Here is a 21,167-nt window from a genome sequence, read left to right as displayed (position 1 = left end):
CCTTTGGATTATAGGGCTCAATTGACATTTTCAAAGTTTGATGGCTAGGATCTCGATTTGGATTTTCACATTAGCCTTGGAGTGTTAGCCTAGTAGCTAAGGTGTGACAGGTACAAGCCTGATTACCAATTCTGTAATGCAGGCTTTAAAACTTGGTGAGAAGCCCTTTGCAGCCTTAGGAAAAATAACTCCAGTTGATTAAGTGGTTTTAAAAACCAACCATTCCCACCCTGAGCTTTCCACACAGAATCATTAGGAACCCACCCTTGGATAAACAATGATTTGGATGCATGCAATCACTAGTCTTTACGTTAAGCTTCGTACAATCTTTTCCAGCCAGGCTGGTTGGAATGCGAGCGATATCCATCTTCAAGTGAAAAGCTACCCACAACTTTTTTGCAATGTCAATCGAGTCCTCTCCCCCAAAGGCATACTTCTTAACACGTAACCACCCTCCTGCCATGAAGTTTCAGACCTGTGGGAGGTGTGTGGTCGGGTACAAGTGTGAATGCCAATCCTGCAGTGTAGGCATTGAACCTGGGGTAGGGGTAGGGGTAGGGTTAGGGTTACAGCCTTAGAAAAATATGTCAGTTGCCCACGTGGTTTTCAAAACCTACCCTCCCCACTCCTTTGCTTTCTACACAGAGTCATTTGCACTTGGATAGGTTGATGGCTGGGCCGCTTGCTTAGATAGATTAGCGCAAGCTGGCGTGACGGTGGGCGATTCCCGCCTTCAAGCGAAAACCTAGCTATCAGGTTTTTGCAGCCCTTTCTAAGCCTGCTGCTGTGGACTTCAAGCACCCTCCAACCACAGGGAGCTCACCCACTTCCTGAGTTCTGGCAGGGCATGAGCCCGAGTGTCAATCTTGTACAAAGGGGGCCTGTGAATCTAATCAAATATATATCTGAGTGATTCACTAAAACATACCCGGTAAATAAACAAAAAACTCAAAGTCAAATTCTAAGTACACACCAATCAAATTGAGTAGTTTTCCAACCCTACCACACCCCCAACCAAAACGATCTACTTTACTAAATGAAAGGCACAAAGCACGGGTCCGACTCTGAATTAATGGCAAAAGGCCAAAAGAAATTAGGCCTGATAACAACTCAGCCAAGATGTCCACTTTTATGCAAAAAGGAAATCCCTATGAAGTATACCATCCCCACCCCTGAGCTTTCCACACACCACACAAAACCATTTGCAAACCTCCCTTGGATACGTTGGTGTCTGAGCTGCATGCAGACACTAGTCTTGACGTTTAGCCCGATTCATTTTCATTGGCCACGCTCAATTGACATTGTAAACACCTTGTAGCTAGGTTTTCACTTTAAGGCGGGCATTGCTCACCTTCAAGCCAGCAAGGCTAAAGGAAATGCAGGTAGCTTACCGATCAGGCTAAGGCCTGCATGCAGCCCAGACACCAACTTATCCAAGCGTGGGCTTCAAATGACTCTCTGTGAGAAGCTCAGGGATGGAGAGGTGAGGTTTCTGAAAGCCTTTTAGTAAACTTGCATTTTTCCTAAGGCGGTAAGGGGCTTGAATAGGTTGGTGGAGAGCTCAAGGGATGGGAGAGTAGGTATTCGACTTATCAGTCATGGGGGATTTTTGTGGACATCTTGGCTGAGTTCTTAGGGGTTAGATTTGTTTTGGAATTTGTCCATTGATCCAGAGTCAGACCTCAGACCTATGCTTTGTGGCACCCCTTTTAGTGGACTAGATCATTTTGGTTGGGGGTAGGGTGGGTTTAGGGAATTTTAAATTTTGAACTGGTCACTTGTTTTCTTTCATATTGAATATGAGTTTGTTGTATTTTGGGGTATGGTTTGGTGAATTTACTCTGGTATATATGTATATATATATATATATATATATATATATATATATATATATATTATGAGAGGAAAAAAGGACGTAACTACATTTCCCGACAAGCCTGTTTCGTGAATCGCTTCACTCTTCAGGGGTTTAATGCCCATTAAACCCCTGAAGAGTGAAGCGATTCACGAAACAGGCTTGTCGGGAAATGTAGTTACGTCCTTTTTTCCTCTCATAATATTTATTCTGCTCTGCTTCAACGTATTGAGCACTGTTCCACGCGAAAATCGACTTACAGACTTCCTATATATATATATATATAAACAATTGTACAGGAAAATAAAAATTAAAACTTCGCACTTCAGATCTGTTTCGAAAGGGTTAAAAAGTCCTCTCTCATCAGGTGCATTAAGATACTGGTTGACTAACGATCCTTTTTTAAGAAGGTGGTTGAAGCATGTCTTATCAAATAGCTAGTTGAGAGCCGGCACTCACTCGCCCGTTCGTTCCTTTTGTTTAGGGTGTCCGCCCCTGTTCTGCATATGATGAAGAATTTCTCAGTTATGCAAAGATTGCATCTCTTTGTAGTATTCGAGTACGGCCTGGCGCGAGCCATTATTTTCCAGGTCACGGGAAACTCCGTTTTCCGGAGACCTGGTCACGGAGTTTTCCGTGACCTGGAAAACAATGGCTCGCGCCAGGCCGTACTCGAATACTAGAGAGGCAATCTAATCCTAAGAATCCTAAGAGAGGCAATCTTTGCATAGCTGAAAAATTCTTCATCATATGCAGAACAGGGGCGGGCACCGTAAACTAAAGGAACGAACTGGTTAGTTAAAGGGGTTTCAGAAACATACCCTCCCTTTTCCCTTAGCCTTCCGCACTGAGCTATTTACAACCCACCCTTATATAATTTGAATATATCAACAATATAGGCTGGTGGTTGGGCTGCATGTGGGCACTAGCCTTGACGTTAAGCCACCTGCATTTTCTTTGGTCAGGCAGGCTTGAAGGCGGGCGATGCACCAGGCCTTAGCTGCGCATCATAAGCTCTCGACCACCCTTCAACTACAGAGTGTTCACCCAATAGCTGAGCTCTGTCAAGGCATTACTGTCAATCATGCAACATAATGGATAGGGTTTTGCAAATCTAATCAGATGTAGTTTTGGACATATAAGTACTACCTTATTCTTGAAAAATGAAACAATCCCCCCTCTCTATTTGCTAATCGAGAGTTCCCATACATCGGCAAAGCAAAATCTTACTACACTATTGAACTCCTCCATGCAACATCTTCCCGTGTTGTTCAGTTTGCTGCAACAAATTACACACATACAATCAAACTACATATAAAATGCAACATTTACGCTTTTTCCACTAGAAACGTAACTCGCCCATTGCTCTCTTTATCGCTTTTTATCCAAGTCAATAAAAATTATATATTATAAACAATATCAAAAGTGTTGAAAAGTAGGAGATAACGCTTACAACAATAACTGAGGCTTTCAATTATTACCGTTACCTAAAACAAATCTTGAAGTTCTAGAGTTTACGACTGTCATGTAACTTCAAACGGAGCCTTTACAGTTCTTTGATGAAATTTATTTCAATTTTCTGCTCTTGGGGATTGAAGATAGAAATCTACTGCCTTGATTCAGCAATAGCCCCACGCTGTTTTGAGAGATTTGAAACTTTATGTGGAAATATCACTCATCAGCGATCGTTTTCTCTCTATTAGCCGTCATATTGAAAACTAACTGATTTTTGCCCTTAACAATAACTTTCTGGCTAAAGCGAGACAAAGCGAGGCTTTAAACCCCAATTTTAAGAGTTCAAAGGAAGCTTCACCATTCTTCTTCTTCGCTTGGGTATCCCTCAAAGAAGGATACTCTTTGCATTAGCATTCCGAAGTGACACAGTTTAGAGAGACAGACAGGCAGAGAGACAGAGACAGAGAGGCAGAGAGACAGAGAGAGATAAGTAGATAGAAGCAAACGCCCTTTTACTAGCCTAGAAAGGTCACTTATTTGAACATAGCCTCATCATACTATCTTATCATACTATCTAGCGGGATTAAAAAAAAACTCGTGGGCCTGGGGAATATGACTTTGTTCTTTATTTCCAGAATGTCTACCCTCCAATATTGTAAGGAAAACTAAATTGGGAACAAATGAGGGCTGGATATATGCTTTTAAGAACCTATTAATAAAGCTAAAGATCGCAACATATTGCAACCCTGAAACAATGTCAGTAGAATGCATTCAAAAACTGCTCGATTACAAAAACCTTCGTATCATTTCACTGAATTGTTAAGTAGTGGAGGACTCCCACATTTGCTTCGTTGGGCGTTACTTCATCGCTGTGTAACAATTCTAAAATGGAATATTCCGGCAAAACTAAATCTGTCAGAGCTTGATTCTTACTTTATAGTGACACACTGTATCATTTGTGAATGATATAGCTAACTGAAATCGCGTTCAAATAGCGGGATGTTTAAACAGGGTCACAACTTCTTTCATTGTTTTTGTTTTTTAGTTTATTGGGAGGGGGGGCTCCATCAGGAACCATTGTTATCACCTCGGTTGGAACACAACGACGACAATTCTTATAACTGCAACTTGAGCTGGCGCATACCACTCTAAAATAGGAGGTATTTTCATTTCTCCGTCGATGTCGAAAAGTTCCCACTGCACCTTTAAAGTTAACATGATATATCACTCTTGGCGGTGAGTACCGGTGATCAACTTTTCCTTTCACATTGCCATCCCAAAGCTTGTCCTTAAATTCTTTCAAGAGAAACCGTACAGAGATGTGAGAAAAAAATAGGGAAGCATTTTCAACATTTGTACTGTGGAAATGCTTGTCGATGATGTGTTTCTTACGTATGCTGAGTCCATCGAGACTCTCCCTGCTCGGGTAACATTGCAAGAGACTCATTGTAAACAATAAATTTGTCTTTTACGATTTTTGTGGACTTGTGGACAGTCAGCGGACTTAATCATAGGCGCATGACAAAATATTTTCCCTTTGCACGAGACAAATACTCCCGTATTATTACAAGATGCACGTATGTATTACAAGATGCTTCTGCCCATGCGCAGTTTGAATGAGCGAGCTCTGGGAATTAGATCGAAAACAAAACAAAATGGCCATTGGAAAGCGTGCTCGACCAGAAGAAGGATTTTATCGCAACCTAGACCGCGATGTGCGTCTCAAAGCTGAGAAGACACGTCCAAACATCCCAGAAAAGGTGGATCAAGAAAAGTTTTATGTAGTCGAGGTAAGTGCAAGGCATTTTTACGGAAATCGGGTTTAATATTTTTCAAACAAAACTTTTACTCGGATCTTCTAAATCGAGGTATTTTATTCAAACTACACAAATCAGGTGCTATAAAAATAGATAGGCAGATTACTGACCGAGACAAAAGCTCAATTCAAGTGAAGATTCACTTTGTTGGATATTACAAAGACTTTGATGAATGGAGTAATACAGTTGACTTTGTCAATAGTCATGATAAATCATACATTGGCCGATAACTTCCAAGATTTGTACCAAACGCAGATTCTTTGCCTGACAGGGCTTTACATTATTTAGCCACCTGAGCAAGGAAATAAAATTTGGTTTATTTTCTAAAAAAAGAGAATCGCCGGATGTAAGAATCTAGGAGAGAATCGAAATGAATATATATCATAAATATTGGCAAAACATCTGAATGGTGAAAAAGATAAGAAGGGCCAAATGCCCCGCAGGGTCGCATACATCTGCAAACACCTTGGTTCGAAACGCCGATTTACATAAATATTTCTCAATTCAGAAGTTTCGAATTTGTACCAAAATGTTTAGTAGATCCCAGGCTCTCTTGATTGACTGGTACATCTAAGAAATGCGCCTATTCTGAATAAAATCGGCGCTTATAGTACTGACTGCGCGCTCACGGTCCAGTCACGGCTTCTATCGAGAAGCATATTTTCGAAGCCCTATTTACATGGATATTTCTTCAGGTTTCGGATATATTTTAACATTTCTAGATAGAATAATAGTAAAATAATTTAAATCCACTAGTGCATCTATAGATATAAACTTATAACTTTGTCAAATTATTATTTTCCCTAAAGATTTCGCCATTTTCGCGAAGATTCTGGGTCAAAATGTGGGGGCCTGAGAACGAAGATAAAAATTTGAAGTAAGTGTCTATATAAAAATCCAGGAAAGATCTATTGCTGCTCGATTTTTCGGAATCATCATGACTCCATTATCAAGAGACCAATTAACTAGCATGCAACTAATTAAAGGAAGGTACAAGATAAACATAAATTACAATAAAGGGCCTAAACAAACACCTTGGCGCGGATGGAATCTGTTTGCACGTTCAGTGTTGGTTTACGGGATAAAACTCCGGAGAACCCGTTAGACAGGTTTTCTCGCATCACGCAAGCGACGAATTGGATTAAAGTTACCGAAAAAAAAAAGGCGGACAATTTAAATCCTTTTTCTGACGTCGGAGATTCGGAATGGTTGGCGAATATTGATCTAAGTTTATTAGATAAATCAAACTTAGAAAAGCAGTTTAAGACAACGAAATTTCATCGTTTATCCAAGAAAATACAAACAGCAGCAAGACAATGCGTCAATTACGTTCCGCTTCAAATACTTCTGCCATGCACTCCCCGTAAATAAATATCCGCGGAATTCTCCCGCACTGAAATGACAATTTGGCGCGTTGGATAATAATTAAGTTATTGGACTTTTTGGTGTGTCATATCGCGGCGTATTCTTATTCTTTAAGCGTATTTTGACTTGCTCTAAAAGCTCGTCAAAATACGGCACAAATCGTAAAAATACTCAGCGATACTACACATCAAAATGTCTAATAAGATTTGTAATTTGCATGAGTAAATAGTCAGAAACACGAAAAATTATTTTGTCTCATCTCGATTTCTAAATATCATGGTTGTGTTCTGTTTCTTTTGTATGTGTATCTATGTATGTATGTAAATCTTTACTTAAACACGGAAAATCATCAGTTACATAATAAAAACTTAGATTGATCAACTCCTTTCCAAGATTGCCGTGTGGGAATCCTATATATCGACTACGTTAAGATTTCGCCTAAGTGGTTAACGGATGAAGCATTTTTTTAAGTTTTTGGCCAATTTATTCCATAATATGGCCCCGCTGTAAGAGGAGCTTCGTTTCAAATAATTGGTGTTTGGTTTAGACAGGGCCAGTCTTCCCTCAGAGTTTCTTCTGTCGTACACAGAGTGACGCTGAGAGAAAAGACTTTGTAGATATTCGGGAGCAAGGTTGTTCATAATTTTATACATCATTAGGGCTTTTTGTTTCTCTCGTCGAGGAGATAGCCTCTCCCAATCGAGGGTGGAGAGAGGATGGTTTAAGGTTGTATCAAAGGGAAATTTAGTAATAATTCTGGCTGCTCGATTCTGTAGTTTTTGGATCTTATCGCTTAAGTAGCCACTTAAACAGTCCCAGACGGGGCTGCGGTAATCAAAATGAGGCATAATCAAAGCGTTATAAATTTGAATTGCAGTTTCTTTGGATATAAAGGGCCGTACACGTTTTAGGGCGCCTATAGCTGAAGAGACTTTCTTGGAAATCTCTTCAACGTGGCTACCCCATGACAGTTGGGCATCTATAGTAAGACCCAAAGATTTGATCTTGTCGACTCTCTTGATAATTTGCTCATCAATTCTGATTTCACTGGGCAGATAGTCTTTGTCTTGATCCAATAATCATTAACTCTGTTTTAAAATAGATATGGACTTTTAGAATAAAGTAAGATCGAAGCAAAGACTTAAGAGTGACAACTGATACCAAAGTGTGCTCTGAACATTTCGAAAACAGTCGAAAAAGGAGACTGAAGGTGGATGCACCTGTCCTTTATTAATTGTTTTTATAGTCAACAAAAAGCCATTTCAAAAAGGAATGGTGTTTTGCTCGCAATAAATGTGACTTCTCACCATCCATCAAAACTTTCATTTTTCACTTTTATTTAGACAAAAATGCCTATTTGGAGATTTTGAATCTAAATCTGACTTGGATCAGAAGCAAAACATTTACATTCTTAAATTTCTTTATTTTTCAATTTTAATTTCCTTTTCTCCGGTCATAAGCCATGCACCTTTGGTCGTAAAACCCAGCAAATTAAAATAGACAAGTTTGGTCGGAGTGCCATATAATAAACTACTCACTAACTTCGCAGCTTTCGCTTGCTCGAACCGAACTGGGAATCTTGATTAGCCCTATGTCGTTTTTGCACAAACGTACCTAAGGTCGGTCTGTACTGTCACTACCTCTGATCAATATTTCTCAGTAAGGCCCTCACGCTCGGTTCGTAAGAAGTTAATTTAATGAAATGATGTCTCAAATCTTGCAAACTGATCATTGTACATATGCAATATGAGGATATCAATGAAGTGGTGGCTTTTACGGCCAACAGCTAAAATTTTGGCCGATTTACGGCTAACAGTTAATTTCTTTTTGTTTTATTTTTTTTCTGACAGAACATTTACACGCTTAACTTTTACTACGATTAGCGGTTAAAATCTGTCAGATTTATTAATGTAATGGATTTTTATTCTTATCAGGCAGAATTAGATATCTTAAGATTGTGCTAAAGGATTTACCGCGAATATAAATAAAGTTATCTATCTATCCTTTTATCTATCTAAGATCCTGTAACATGCTTTGTCTGTGTAATAAAACCTTGATTGTGAAATTAAAGCAATCGTTTTCAACTAAAACTTACTTTGAATATGCGAAGTTACCAAAATGTAGGGCTCTTCCCCAATGATTTCGTTTTAATTCCAGTGCAAAGCCACAGTCAACAGTAAATGAACAATCTAATTTACATAAGCAGGTAATAAAATTAAGTTTTGGAAAACTAATGAAGAGTTTTACGTCATTGAACAGTCGGTGGTTTGAAAAGATCTTTTGTCATTTATGTTTGAGGAAACAACAAAATCTGTTTTGTTCTGGAAAGGGTTGATATTTGATTAAGCGCATTGATATTTAGATTTGAATGTCAAAATTCATTCATAATATACTTAGTCTATGTAATGATTTGCATGGGAACTGACCGGCGGAAAAACTATGCAAGGTATAAAATAGAGAGAGCCGATCAGACGGTCGAAAAAATGGGAGATCATATGACAACCGATAAGAAATGCCAGGCTTTTGTAGCTAAAAGAAAGAAATGGGTTGGTGCGCGATTAGTATTATTAAGTCTTGTGGAGAAGTTTAAAAAACAATGCAAGTTAGAGCCGCGTTGTTAATCCCAAGGTCTTCTTAAATGGTAGTCGCGTTGTTTCTTCTTTACAGTAATTTTCAAAATTATATTCTACTTGCTGAGAATAAGCGAACATCGTCGATAACTTTTCGAAATAAAGTTGGAGCAGCTTTTTGCGGTTCCAGCAGCCTCGAACAGAACTTTAATTTATGCGGATTTCTTGAATGTTTATCGAACGTTTGAACATATGTATAGGTAATCGCACGGGGCCGAGTAAAATTAAGAATTAATATCACGCGTGTTTTCGGAAGTTGCTGAAATTTCCCGAGTCACGCAGTGACTCGGCCAATTTCTGCAACTTCCGAAAACACAAGTGATATTAATCCTTAATTTTATGAGGAACCATGTGATTACTTGTTTATAATATAAGGGGCAAAATGTTTTCTTACTGATCTCGCGCAATACGGCACGCTATTGTTACAAAACAAACAGAAATTTCTTTACCTTGGCAGCCGTTGCTAAGCGATTTTCAGCCAATCATTTTCAAGTAATTTTGCCCAGGGCAATTAAAGAAATTAAGAAAAAATGCCCTCTGTCTTGACCAATCACAATTCAGTAATTTTGCCCCTTATATGAAAAACCTGTAATTTGACAATATGCATATGAAAGTGACAGGCATGTATTTTGCAGTGCACAGTATGATTTATATTTTTTTTTATTTAAAGCTGATACGGTTTGCTATGACATTTCTACACTGTTTTTCAATTCTTATGGACAGACTCAACCATGAATAAAACGAAAGAAAAGTCTATTCGCAATCTTCGGCAAATGGATTTTCTTGAGTGCGTTGTATCTGACCTCTTAACGTCTTTCTCCTCATCGATAAGAGCAAGAATTAATGGAATTATTGTCGCTACAGTAACTATTGCCTTCACCTCTGCTGTAAGCATCTTCATCGCTGTTCAAGGTTTTCGTAGCATATTTAAACCCTATCCCGGCAGCCCCTGGGCTTACATAGAGACTACTCTTGCTCCTTCCACGGCCGAGCAGTTACAGTTACACGATAGAGACAACATTGCCGAGTTAAGAAGAAAAATGAAAACTACGGAAAATCGGATGAAAGGAAAAAGAAAAAGTTTAAAATCGATTTCCGACGAGTGAGCAGTATTTGTATCGGAAACCCACTGGGTAATGATCTTCGGAAATGTATTCTGTATCCTCGATGCCTTGCTGTCCCTAAAGGATTCAACAACGTTGAGAGTGTTTCTGCATTGCTGTGTGGTTGAAATGCGGAATACACTGCTCATCTGTCTGCCAAGGAAAACCATTGCAACTGATACTGCGGCGCCTAACTTCCTCAGGTTATTGGAGTCATTTGATTTACAACAGGTTCGTTGTTGCACCCACAGAGCTGGACATATTTTGGATCTAGTTATCACTCGTGGTGCTGAGTACATCTTAAATGCTATTTCAGTTGATGATTCCTCTGTGATATCGGATCATTACTCTATCTGTGCTGATCTTCGTTTTGTTAAGCCTAATTAGGAAAGGAAGCATATTTGTGGTCGAAAACTAAAAACCATCAACTTTGATCACTTACGACAGGATCTTGCAATGTCTCCTCTTTTGTCTGAATCATCCAATGATTTATTTGAACCGCTTAACTTGTATAATTCGGAATTATCTAGTGTTCTGATTAAGCATGCACTATTGAAATCGCGCATGGTTACCATACGCCCTGCTGCTCCATGGTTTAGTGAAGAGATTAAACTGGAGAGAATAGTTCGTCGTCGACTAGAAAAGAGATGGCGTAGGACTAGATTGCCTTAAGTTCGTCTGCGTTTCACTGAAAAAAATCGTATTGTAAATGAGCTATTATTCTCTGTCCGCTCAAATTAATATTACACGAAGCTTATTGATGATTATAGCTTTAATCAGAGGAAACTGTTTGGCATTGTCATTAAGTTATTACATAGAAGTCCTGCACCGCGGTATCCATCTTGCTCTTCTGTGGCAGATCTTGCCAATAGATTCATTAGCTTTTTTGGTGAGAGCATCAGTATTATTCGACATGAACTGGAATCAAACCCTATTTTATTTCATGAAGTCATAGTAGCGACAAAAAGACTCCATCGTTTGAGCAGTCTTTCATATTCGGCATTACTTCAGATTGTGCATCCTCTGGCATCAAAATCTTGTGAACTTGACACTGTTCCCTCTAGAATACTTCTTGATTGTCTTGATCTTCTTTGCCCTGTGATCTGGAATATTGTTAATTTGTCATCGGAGACCTCTGTTATGCCCACTGAACTTAAACAAGCTGAAATTCGTCCTTTGTTAAAAATAAAGCCGAATTTAGATCATCCAGACTTTAAGAACTTTCGACCGATTTCTAACCTCACCTTTTTGTCCAAAGTTATTGAGAAAGTAGTGGCTTTGCAGCTTGTTGACTACATTGACAATTTCATAAATGATCTGTATGAAGTTTTTCATTCTGCGTACAGCGCTAACCATAGTACCGAAACGGCTCTTCTTAGGGTCCACAATGATATTGCTATGTCCATTGACAACTGATCAGAAATCTGTTGTTTTGGTTCTATTGGAGCTGTCAGCTGCCTTTGATACAGTTGATCAATCTCTTCTCCTTTCAAGACTATCTACCCGTTTTGGCATTTGTCACCAGGCACTGGACTGGTTTCGTTCATATCTATCTGATCGCACAGAGTATGTCAGAATCCAAGACTTCTCTTTTGATGTGCATGCCTTACCTTACGGAGTACCTCAGGGTTCCGTATTAGGCCCCTTGCTGTTTTCTTTGTACGCCACCCCCATAGGTGATATTGCAAGATCTCACGGTCTCTCTCATCACTTTTATGCAGATGATACACAGCTATATTTATCTTTTGAAACGTCTTTGCCTGAAGGCTTGTCAACATGTAAATCTGCCCTTGAAGATTGCATTAAAGATATTGACCTTTGGTTATTAGGAAACAAGCTGAAACTGAACAGTGGGAAGACTAAAATTATAGTTTTTTCATCTTCCTATCGCCCACGTCCTGCGTTAAAAAAACCCTGGTGATTGCCTCGGACACTGTTAATTTTCAACGACTACTAAAAACATCGGGGTCATTTTTAATAACTCTCTATCGATGGTTCCACATGTTACTGCTGTTTGCAAGTCTTCTTTTTTTACATCTACGCAATATTTTTAACACTCGCAATTTTCTTTCTCACGATACGTGCAAAACTCTTATTCATGCCTTCAATTGTTACTGCAAGAATGGACTATGGTAACTCATTGCTCTACGGTCAGCCTTAATGAGTCTTGAAACGTCTGCAAAGTATCCTAAATAGTGCTGCTAGGCTTATTCACCTTACCAGTAGATATGAACATATTACGCCGTTGCTTATTCAACTTCATTGGCTACCTCTTGAACAAAGAATAACTTTCAAAATTGCGGTGATTACATTTAACGCACTTCATGGTGCTGCACCTAGCTATATCACTGATCTCATTAAGCCTTATACACCTGGTAGACTTCTTAGATCCTCTAATCAATTTTTTCTTTCAACACCGAAATTTCATCTTAAAACCTATGGTGGCCGATCTTTTACTATTGCTGCTCCTTCTGTTTGAAATGCACTTCCATTCGAACACAGATCTTGTAGTTCCCTTTCTTCTTTTAAAATCAAGCTTAGGTCTTGGCTTTTTAAAGTTTGTTATGATGTTGTTGTATAGAGTGATTATGTTTTTATGGGATGATGACGTAATTTCTGTAGTTGCGGGTTTATTTTGTGGGATATTTCTTATGTTATTTCTATCATGTAAAGCGCTTTTAGACCATTGGGAATTAGCGCTCTATAAATATTATATATTATTGTTACTATTATTATTATTATTATTATCACTCCTTCATGATGTCGCTGGTTGTCAACAATGCCTTGATCGCTTTACCTGGAGACACGACTCAATCCTTCATTGCCAAGTCCCTTCAACCTGTAATTAATGTTAGCTCCTCAATCTATGCAGATGTTACTGGTTTTCTAAATCCCTCAATAACAACTGGTGATAATTATCGCCCAGATCTTTTCCTAACCCAGTCCAAGTGCCTATATGTTCTAGAATTAACAGTTGGTTTCGAATCTAACTTGTACAACGATGCAGCTCGTGAAAAAGAAAAATATCGGAACTTGATCAACGAAATGAGTAGAACTTTCAGATGTGTGAAACTTTTAAATCTCTTCATGAGCTCCCTTGGCGTTTTCTCAGATGAATGCTCTACGTTCTTAGGCATGATGAATGACATAGGCATTGCCAAAAAGCAGCAACTTTACATAATCAAAAAAATGATAAATATAGCTATTAGAGCAACATATTACGTCTTTTGTTGCAGAAATAGGAATTGGGACAACCCAGATTTGATGTAATTTTGATTTTTGTGTGTGTGTTGAATAAGCCAATCTCAAGCAGCATTTGTAAATTTCCGATACGTAGTGAGATTTTCAATTGTACATTTAAAAACACAAATAAAGTTTCCATTATTACGGCAAAGCCACAAGAAGCAGAATTATCACAAACCATAAGCCAGACGTTGGAGGTAAAGTGTGCTGATTTTTGTATTCTGGAAAGTATGCCAGAGCTAAAAAGACGAGAGGGACTCTCACAGGAGCACGAGTGATGAGGAATAGCTTGGCAATGATTTCAAAGAGGAAGACGAGCAAAGACAATTTGCACAGGAATACTTCAGTAAAGTGTCTTGGATTTTGCGGTATTCCTGGCTATGTTTTGGTAAAAATTTTGCTGAATTCACTGAGTGAATCCACCAAGACATGCCCCCTCCCCACCGAAAAAAAGAAAACCCAACATCAATTTATCAAGAAAACACCTTTCAAAATTAACAATCTCCCCTGCTTCCACCTATTCATATGTATGAATAGCTTATCGGGACGAGTTACAAGGATCCATTACCTTCCTCCGGTCCTAGTTACTTTCCACATAGAACTATTTTAAGAAGGTCTTTCTATTTTGCGATTTTTGACAATCGCGAAAATCGTAAAAATCAACTCCCGCGAAAATAATTAAAATTATCGTATCTTTACTGCAGCACTCTTTTATTGTGTAGATTTCGATTCAAACTGATGAAAATACAATTGAATATCTTGACCGCCCCGGTATGTTAATTTCCCTATGGCTGAATGCTACATCTGTTTCTTTGATGATAAGGTAGGGGTAGTCAGTACTCGAGATCTTATCATTTTAGTTTCTGAATCTTTCAGTCCTATTCTCCCATTTGTGGTGTACATCAGGATATATTTAACTGTTCGGCGGCACAAGAATCAGATTCAATCTTTGCAAATAGTAGCCTCGTCTGATGAGATGAGAAAAAAACATTTCTGCCCTTATTAAATCCACAGTTAGCATATTTTACGTATATCTTGTCTTTTTAACTTGCTTTTTAAATTGTTACTCGCTATATTTTATCTGTGCCGCTGTTTTGAAAATCTATGGCTTGAGTGTCCTTTTGAAAAAACTCTCTTTTCTCTTGGACTCTCGTGTATGTTAATTACTCTTTGAACCCTCACCTGTCATTTACTGCTGGAAGATGAGACACATTCGACACGCTATCACGAACGCAATGCGGATCGTGTCTTGGAGAAGAAATCAGCCATTCTAGCTTAATTTACAATCGGTCATTGAGCGTCGTTCCTGTTGCCAGATAACTGATATCCTCTGTGGGGCTTACATGGACTAAGCTTTGTTTCTTAACGACAAAGTAAATTGAGACAAAGAAGATTGTAGATAAACATAGTGATATGACTCTGCGACCACGTAATTGCGATGTTTGAATTTTAAATACACAATACATCAAATGATCACAGTTGGAAAGCAGGAATGTATTTTGAACAGGCAGGTTGTTTTTGTTTTTTGTTTTTTTATCGTAAGACAATGAAATAACAATTATGAATGCCCGAGTAAACGTAGGACAGTAGACATGATATTAATCGTATCAGGATTGAATACTAAAAGGCCGGCAAATGAAAGCTTTTTATGGGGACCCGAGTTTCGTAACGAAATGCGAGGACATTGCGAGAAACTCTTTGATAGATAGATAGATAGATAGATACTTTATTATAAACACCTTGCAGCCATGGGCTGAATTACGGAATATTTACAAGTACAGATGATAAAAAGGACGTGTGAAATATTACAACTTCGTGGTTAAGAAAGAAGGAAAATTATCTACATCTTATAAATATGGCTAAAAATAAAACTATTCTTCAAGCGCTCGGTTTTGCATATGGGGAGAGTGAAATCACTTTTGCGCCTCAGTGCGTATCTACAATTCTTCCTTTGGGGGAGGAGGCTGTGGAGTCTATGGGTGGGGTTACGGACTATCTCGTCAAACAGGTTGGTTGAGATTTTTTCCCTCCTCTCGTGAAGTTTCGGTAGGCCAGCCGTTTCTAGTGCTACACAATATGACAGGTTAGGATAGATGATTCTGAGTGCCCTTCTTTGGATCCGTTCCAAATCTTCACTGATGTAGTTTGGTAGAGAACGGTGGAATACAGGACTTGCGTATTCCAAGACGGGCCTAATACATGTCACATAGAATTGCACAAGTTCGCTTGGTGCAACTCCGGATCTCTTGAGTTGTCTCAAAAAGTAGAGACGAGAGGAACATTTTCTACTTAGTTCAGAGGTGTGCATGTTCCACTTTAAATCGTGGCTAATGGTCACGCCTAGCAATTTGGCACTGGTGACTAGTTCAAGGGGTTTGCCATTTATGACTAGGGGTTCAAAATCGTGGTTGCTGTTAGAGAATCCAATTCGTAGTTCTTTGCACTTGGCCTCATTCATTTGGAACCCATCGATACTAGCTTGTCTTGAAAGGACATCCACAGCTTCTTGGAGTTTGCTCTCACTGCCCTTAGTAATTATTTCGGAACAAGATGTGTCGTCCACGTATTTCCACAAGTCGGCTGGAGAGTCTAAATCGTTAATCATGATGAGAAATAACCAGGGACCTAATTTTGTTCCCTGGGGGACGCCGGATGGTACAGAGCGCCATTCAGAGTGACAATCTTGGGCAAGTTTGACTCTTTGTTTCCGGTTCATCAAAAAATCGACAATCCAGCTTTTGGTTTGACTCGGAATATCATATGTTGCTAGTTTTTGAACGAGAACACTATGGTCGATAAGGTCAAAAGCCTTACGGAAGTCAAGTAGGGCTACTCTGGCCGTGGCACCATTTCCGTCGGTGTTAACAAGCCAATTATGCGTCATGTTGACCAGAGCATGTGTGGTAGACGATTTGGGAATAGATCCGAATTGGCGAGGGTCGATACTCCGTAACACGGCTGGTTTAACATATTTCTCAACGATGTGGTCTTCAGCGAGTTTGGACAAGATAGGCGTGAGAGAGATGGGACGGAGGTGCTTGTTAATATCATTAATGGGCCTTTGTTTTGGGACCGGGACTACGTCAGCCTCTTTCCAGGAAGGCGGAAGGCGGGATTCGTGGAACGAGGAGTTAAGGATCACAGAGACTGGTCCCGCCAAGAGATCAGCGTTTTCTTTTAATAACCATACCAAATTGACGCTAAGTTTCAAGCCATTTCTTGACAGATGTTGGCAACCATTACGAAAAATAGAAAAAGTAGCTTTTAATTAGCTTTTACATAAAAACATCTAGAAATTAAAGTCGCTACTCATGAGAGATTTGGTCACCAGCTGTTTTGAATTTTGTCAATTTCTAAGCAGCTTTTGGCATTTTGTTATCCATTCCAGTGAAAAACCTTCCAGCATTTTAGGAGCACAATCAAAACAGACCTAACCCCATTCCCCCCTCAGATAAGACTTCATCATAATTAAAGGTGAAATGCACGTATATTTAGCATTGTACAGTATGATTTGAAATTTTTTGTTTAATTCAAAGCTGATTACAACTCAATTTCTAATGTTCTGCTTATGGATCTCTTGAGCGTGTCGATTGTAACTGACCGCTTTTGAAAGTTTTGTAGAACATTAAGGACCTACATAGAGACTATTCTTGTACCCAGACCTTCCACGGCCTGGGTACAGGATTGCATAGAGACAATATCTCTATGGGATCTAGGTACGAGATTGCATAGAGACAATATCGGCGAGGGAAGAAGAAAAAAGAAAACTATCGAAAATCGGATAAAAGGAAAAAAAGAGGTTTCAAATCAATGTCTGACAAATGAGCAGTACTTGAGCAGAATCATCACAAACCAGAAGCCAGACGTTGGAGGCCTACATGTAAATTGCGTTGCTTTTTGTATCCTGGAAAGTATGCCAGAGCTGGAAAAACGAAAGCGACGCTCACAGCCGTATTAGTCATGAGGAATCGCCTCGCATTAATGAGAAAAAGTGTCTTTTGTGTTTGCTGTTTTCTGGGGTATGCTATGGTGAAATTCATCAGCTTGCGTGAAATTCATCAGTCTGCATCTGGAAGTCTGCGTTTCGATTGCCGTCTTACAGTGCTCGATTCATAAAAGTAGAGCACAATATATGTTGAGTTGGAAAAATACAAAGACTATGCTTTCATCCCTAATAGCAAATTCTTTGTATTTTTCCAACTCGACTTACGTATCGAGCACTGCAATACGAAAAAATCGAAACACACACTTCTTATGTCTACAGGATAATAATTATTTATCACAAACAATTTGTCAAACAGTGTGAGCAGAACGCATTCAAAAACTGTCCGATTCAAATTATCTTCGTAGCATTTCTCTAAATTGTAATGTAGTATATGACTCCTAAATTTGCTTAATCGAGTTACTCCATTACCATGTGACAAATCTAAAGAGAAGTATTCCTGAAAAAGCCAATCTTTTAGAGCTTTACTCTCTCTTTAGAGTAGACACGCTGTGTCATTTGTGAATGATATAGCTTACTGAGATTATGGTCAGTTAACGTTACCGAGTAAAGTGCTTAAACATTCTGAATAGGAGCTCTGATCATAATTGGAGATTCGTGCTACAATTTTTTTAAAGTTTCAGGAAAGCCGAACTACTTCCTCCTGACTTGTCCTTCTCGAGCAAAAATATAGACAATGCCAGGACATACTTTTTAGGCTTTTCTCTCTTGTGTGCTGTACAACTTCGAAATACCAATTTTATTACAATTGGAAGTCATTTCCCAATCTGATTGGCCAATTTGCCGTTGTCAATAAGAGTTCAGGCAACGCTGCTCTCGTCAATATGTCACACAACATGTCACGCACTGAAAGAATCGTTTTACTTGACGTAAATGTTCCGTTAAAAAATAAATAGGCAATGGTTTAGCACGATCTACGTTCTTACCGATAACGACATTCGACTGCGCCTCGTGAGTCCACAACATTTTTACCACTATGATGACGAATATCGTTGTCAATAGGGGTACAGACCACCCTAAACCACTGTCGATTTGTTAAATTTACCTTGAGTTTTTGTCAGCTACAGCAAGACATCTTTCGCTTAAGACTCTTATACGGATAGTGTCTTCTACACTGATCCATGAGTTCGCCCACTTCTCCAATGCATTGAACCGTGACATACAAACAAAGTCTCGCAAGTCAGGTGATCGCAATTATATCACGCGAACGTTCAGAGAAGGCGACCACTCGACCAGTTCTACCTCAAAGTTAACTCGAAGGACATCGTTCGCAAGCTTATATCAATGAATAATTCTAGAAATACCGTCAATACTTATCATTGCCAGAGATTTGGGACAATATGATGGAGGTGGCTCTCGTGTTACAAGTAAAATGGCGCCGAAACAGTATAAGAAATGTAGGTGAAAAGATGGTTTTTTTCAAAATAGCTGTCTAAGAATGGGATATTCTTCCGTTGCGTACATACATACATACATACATACATATAATTTTTGTTAAGGCAGGTCGGTTTGTGGCAACCCAAAGGCTGGTGTGGACCTGCCAGGAACTAAAAAGGAACTACTTAAATATATGGACAATTCTAAGGAAAAAGTAAAAAAAAAAAAAAAAAAAAAAAAAAAATTTCAAGGGCTTAAAAGTATAAAAAATCCGTTTGCTTTGATGTTATCACACAGGCCTCCTTTTCGAATTGAATGCGATCTAATGTCCTTGAGGCCTGTCTAAGTTTTTGTTTAAAAAGCTGTAGAGAGGAAGCATCCTTGATGGCTTTAGGCAGCAAATTCCATACAATGGGCCCTCTGTACCTTGCACTATTTCTACCAAGGTCACTGTTACATCGAGTCAGTTTGCTAGACATAACGTCTCGTAGTCACGTTCGACGCACTAAAAACTACTATAAAACGAATACAAGAATTGTAAAAACTGTAAAAACGTGTAAAATGGTATATAAAAAGTCACTTGTAAAAATGTAGCGGAATTCCAAATCGATTTCGATCAATTACGATCCTCATCAGTAGCACTCCGCCATGTTTAAAATACTCATAAATAATTGTTCATATAAGTGACTCTGAAATGTCCACACTTCTTCCAGGCTTCATGTAAGCGGTCATGATGTATCAATCACAGCTCGTGGGATTTGAAAAAAGTTCCATTCGTTCTTGGAGTTCATAAGCGAGTCTTCGTTCACATTATTTATCCTCACTCCTTCAGTTATTTGTCTCAGCATCGCGTCATTGTGATAAACCCCCGTCACATCCATTCGGAACTGCTTTACCTCTCTATTGTGTTTCTCTTTACAGTGTTTCCACAATGCAGATCGTTCTTCCTTATTGTTAAGTGATTTCGTATGCTCTTTCCCTCTGGTATACGCGCTCCTGGCTGTTTCCCCTACGTATACGCTGTTACACTGGATACACTTAATCTCATACGTCACACTTTCTCTATCACACGGTCCTTTTCCACCTGTGCTACACACTGGGCAGTCTTCTCGTCCACACTGTCGCGGTTTAAATGGGTCGGACTTTTGGAGTAGTCGTTTAATGGCGATTCCGGCTTTCTCCACCACTTTAATATTGAAACCTTGCTGCTTTATTTCTGTCTGGTATTCCTTCCGTAACCGTGAGTTGGGCGTAGCTGGTACAAATATTACTGATTCATTCCCGCCGCGTTTGTACCAGTTGGATTTCCTTTCGCTCTTTTCCTTTTCTCGTTCCACCTTTCTCCACTCCTTGGGTCGATGTAACGGTCTTTCTCCTTTTCGCTCAGCTCTTTGTCTCGCTCTAAAAGCTTTGAGGGCCGAATCTACAACCTCATATCTGAATTTCTTGCTGTACCCCGAGTATTGCATTCTCAGGACCATCTCGTTAACATTCTCTACTACTCGTTCCCATGGTAACAATCTGCTACAGTTAAGTAAGACCCGAAGGACTTCTTGGGTCAGGACTGTTCTCTTTGTACTCCAGCTTACGGCAGACCTAGCATGTATGACTGTCTTAGAAGCCATGCTCTTGGAATAAAACTCATACATGATCATTGAGGCTGAGGCTTTCTTGACAAGAAAGCCTCAGCCTCAATGATCATGTATGAGTTTTATTCCAAGAGCATGGCTTCTAAGACAGTCATACATGCTAGGTCTGCCGTAAGCTGGAGTACAAAGAGAACAGTCCTGACCCAAGAAGTCCTTCGGGTCTTACTTAACTGTAGCAGATTGTTACCATGGGAACGAGTAGTAGAGAATGTTAACGAGATGGTCCTGAGAATGCAATACTCGGGGTACAGCAAGAAATTCAGATATGAGGTTGTAGATTCGGCCCTCAAAGCTTTTAGAGCGAGACAAAGAGCTGAGCGAAAAGGAGAAAGACCGTTACATCGACCCAAGGAGTGGAGAAAGGTGGAACGAGAAAAGGAAAAGAGCGAAAGGAAATCCAACTGGTACAAACGCGGCGGGAATGAATCAGTAATATTTGTACCAGCTACGCCCAACTCACGGTTACGGAAGGAATACCAGACAGAAATAAAGCAGCAAGGTTTCAATATTAAAGTGGTGGAGAAAGCCGGAATCGCCATTAAACGACTACTCCAAAAGTCCGACCCATTTAAACCGCGACAGTGTGGACGAGAAGACTGCCCAGTGTGTAGCACAGGTGGAAAAGGACCGTGTGATAGAGAAAGTGTGACGTATGAGATTAAGTGTATCC

General features: G+C 39.4%; 1 long non-coding RNA gene across 1 annotated transcript in view; it reads right to left on the bottom strand.

The window, feature by feature from the left end:
• The window catches only part of LOC111347031 (uncharacterized), a 29,458-nt gene extending 20,789 nt beyond the window's left edge, over nucleotides 1–8,669 (bottom strand). Inside the window, exons 1-2 of the long non-coding RNA XR_016001876.1 lie at nucleotides 8,588–8,669; nucleotides 3,086–3,134 (exon numbers count right to left, since the gene is read on the bottom strand). This is a non-coding gene — a long non-coding RNA (uncharacterized LOC111347031). The remainder of the gene's footprint in view (nucleotides 1–3,085; nucleotides 3,135–8,587) is intronic.
• Nucleotides 8,670–21,167: the final 12,498 nt, after the last annotated feature.

The sequence above is a fragment of the Stylophora pistillata genome, chromosome 5 (assembly GCF_964205215.1).
Source record: "Stylophora pistillata chromosome 5, jaStyPist1.2, whole genome shotgun sequence".
In the NCBI taxonomy this organism is placed as follows: Eukaryota; Metazoa; Cnidaria; class Anthozoa; order Scleractinia; family Pocilloporidae; genus Stylophora; species Stylophora pistillata.
The sequence above is the reverse complement of the archived record's forward strand: the minus strand, read 5'-3'. Positions and strand labels throughout refer to the sequence as shown.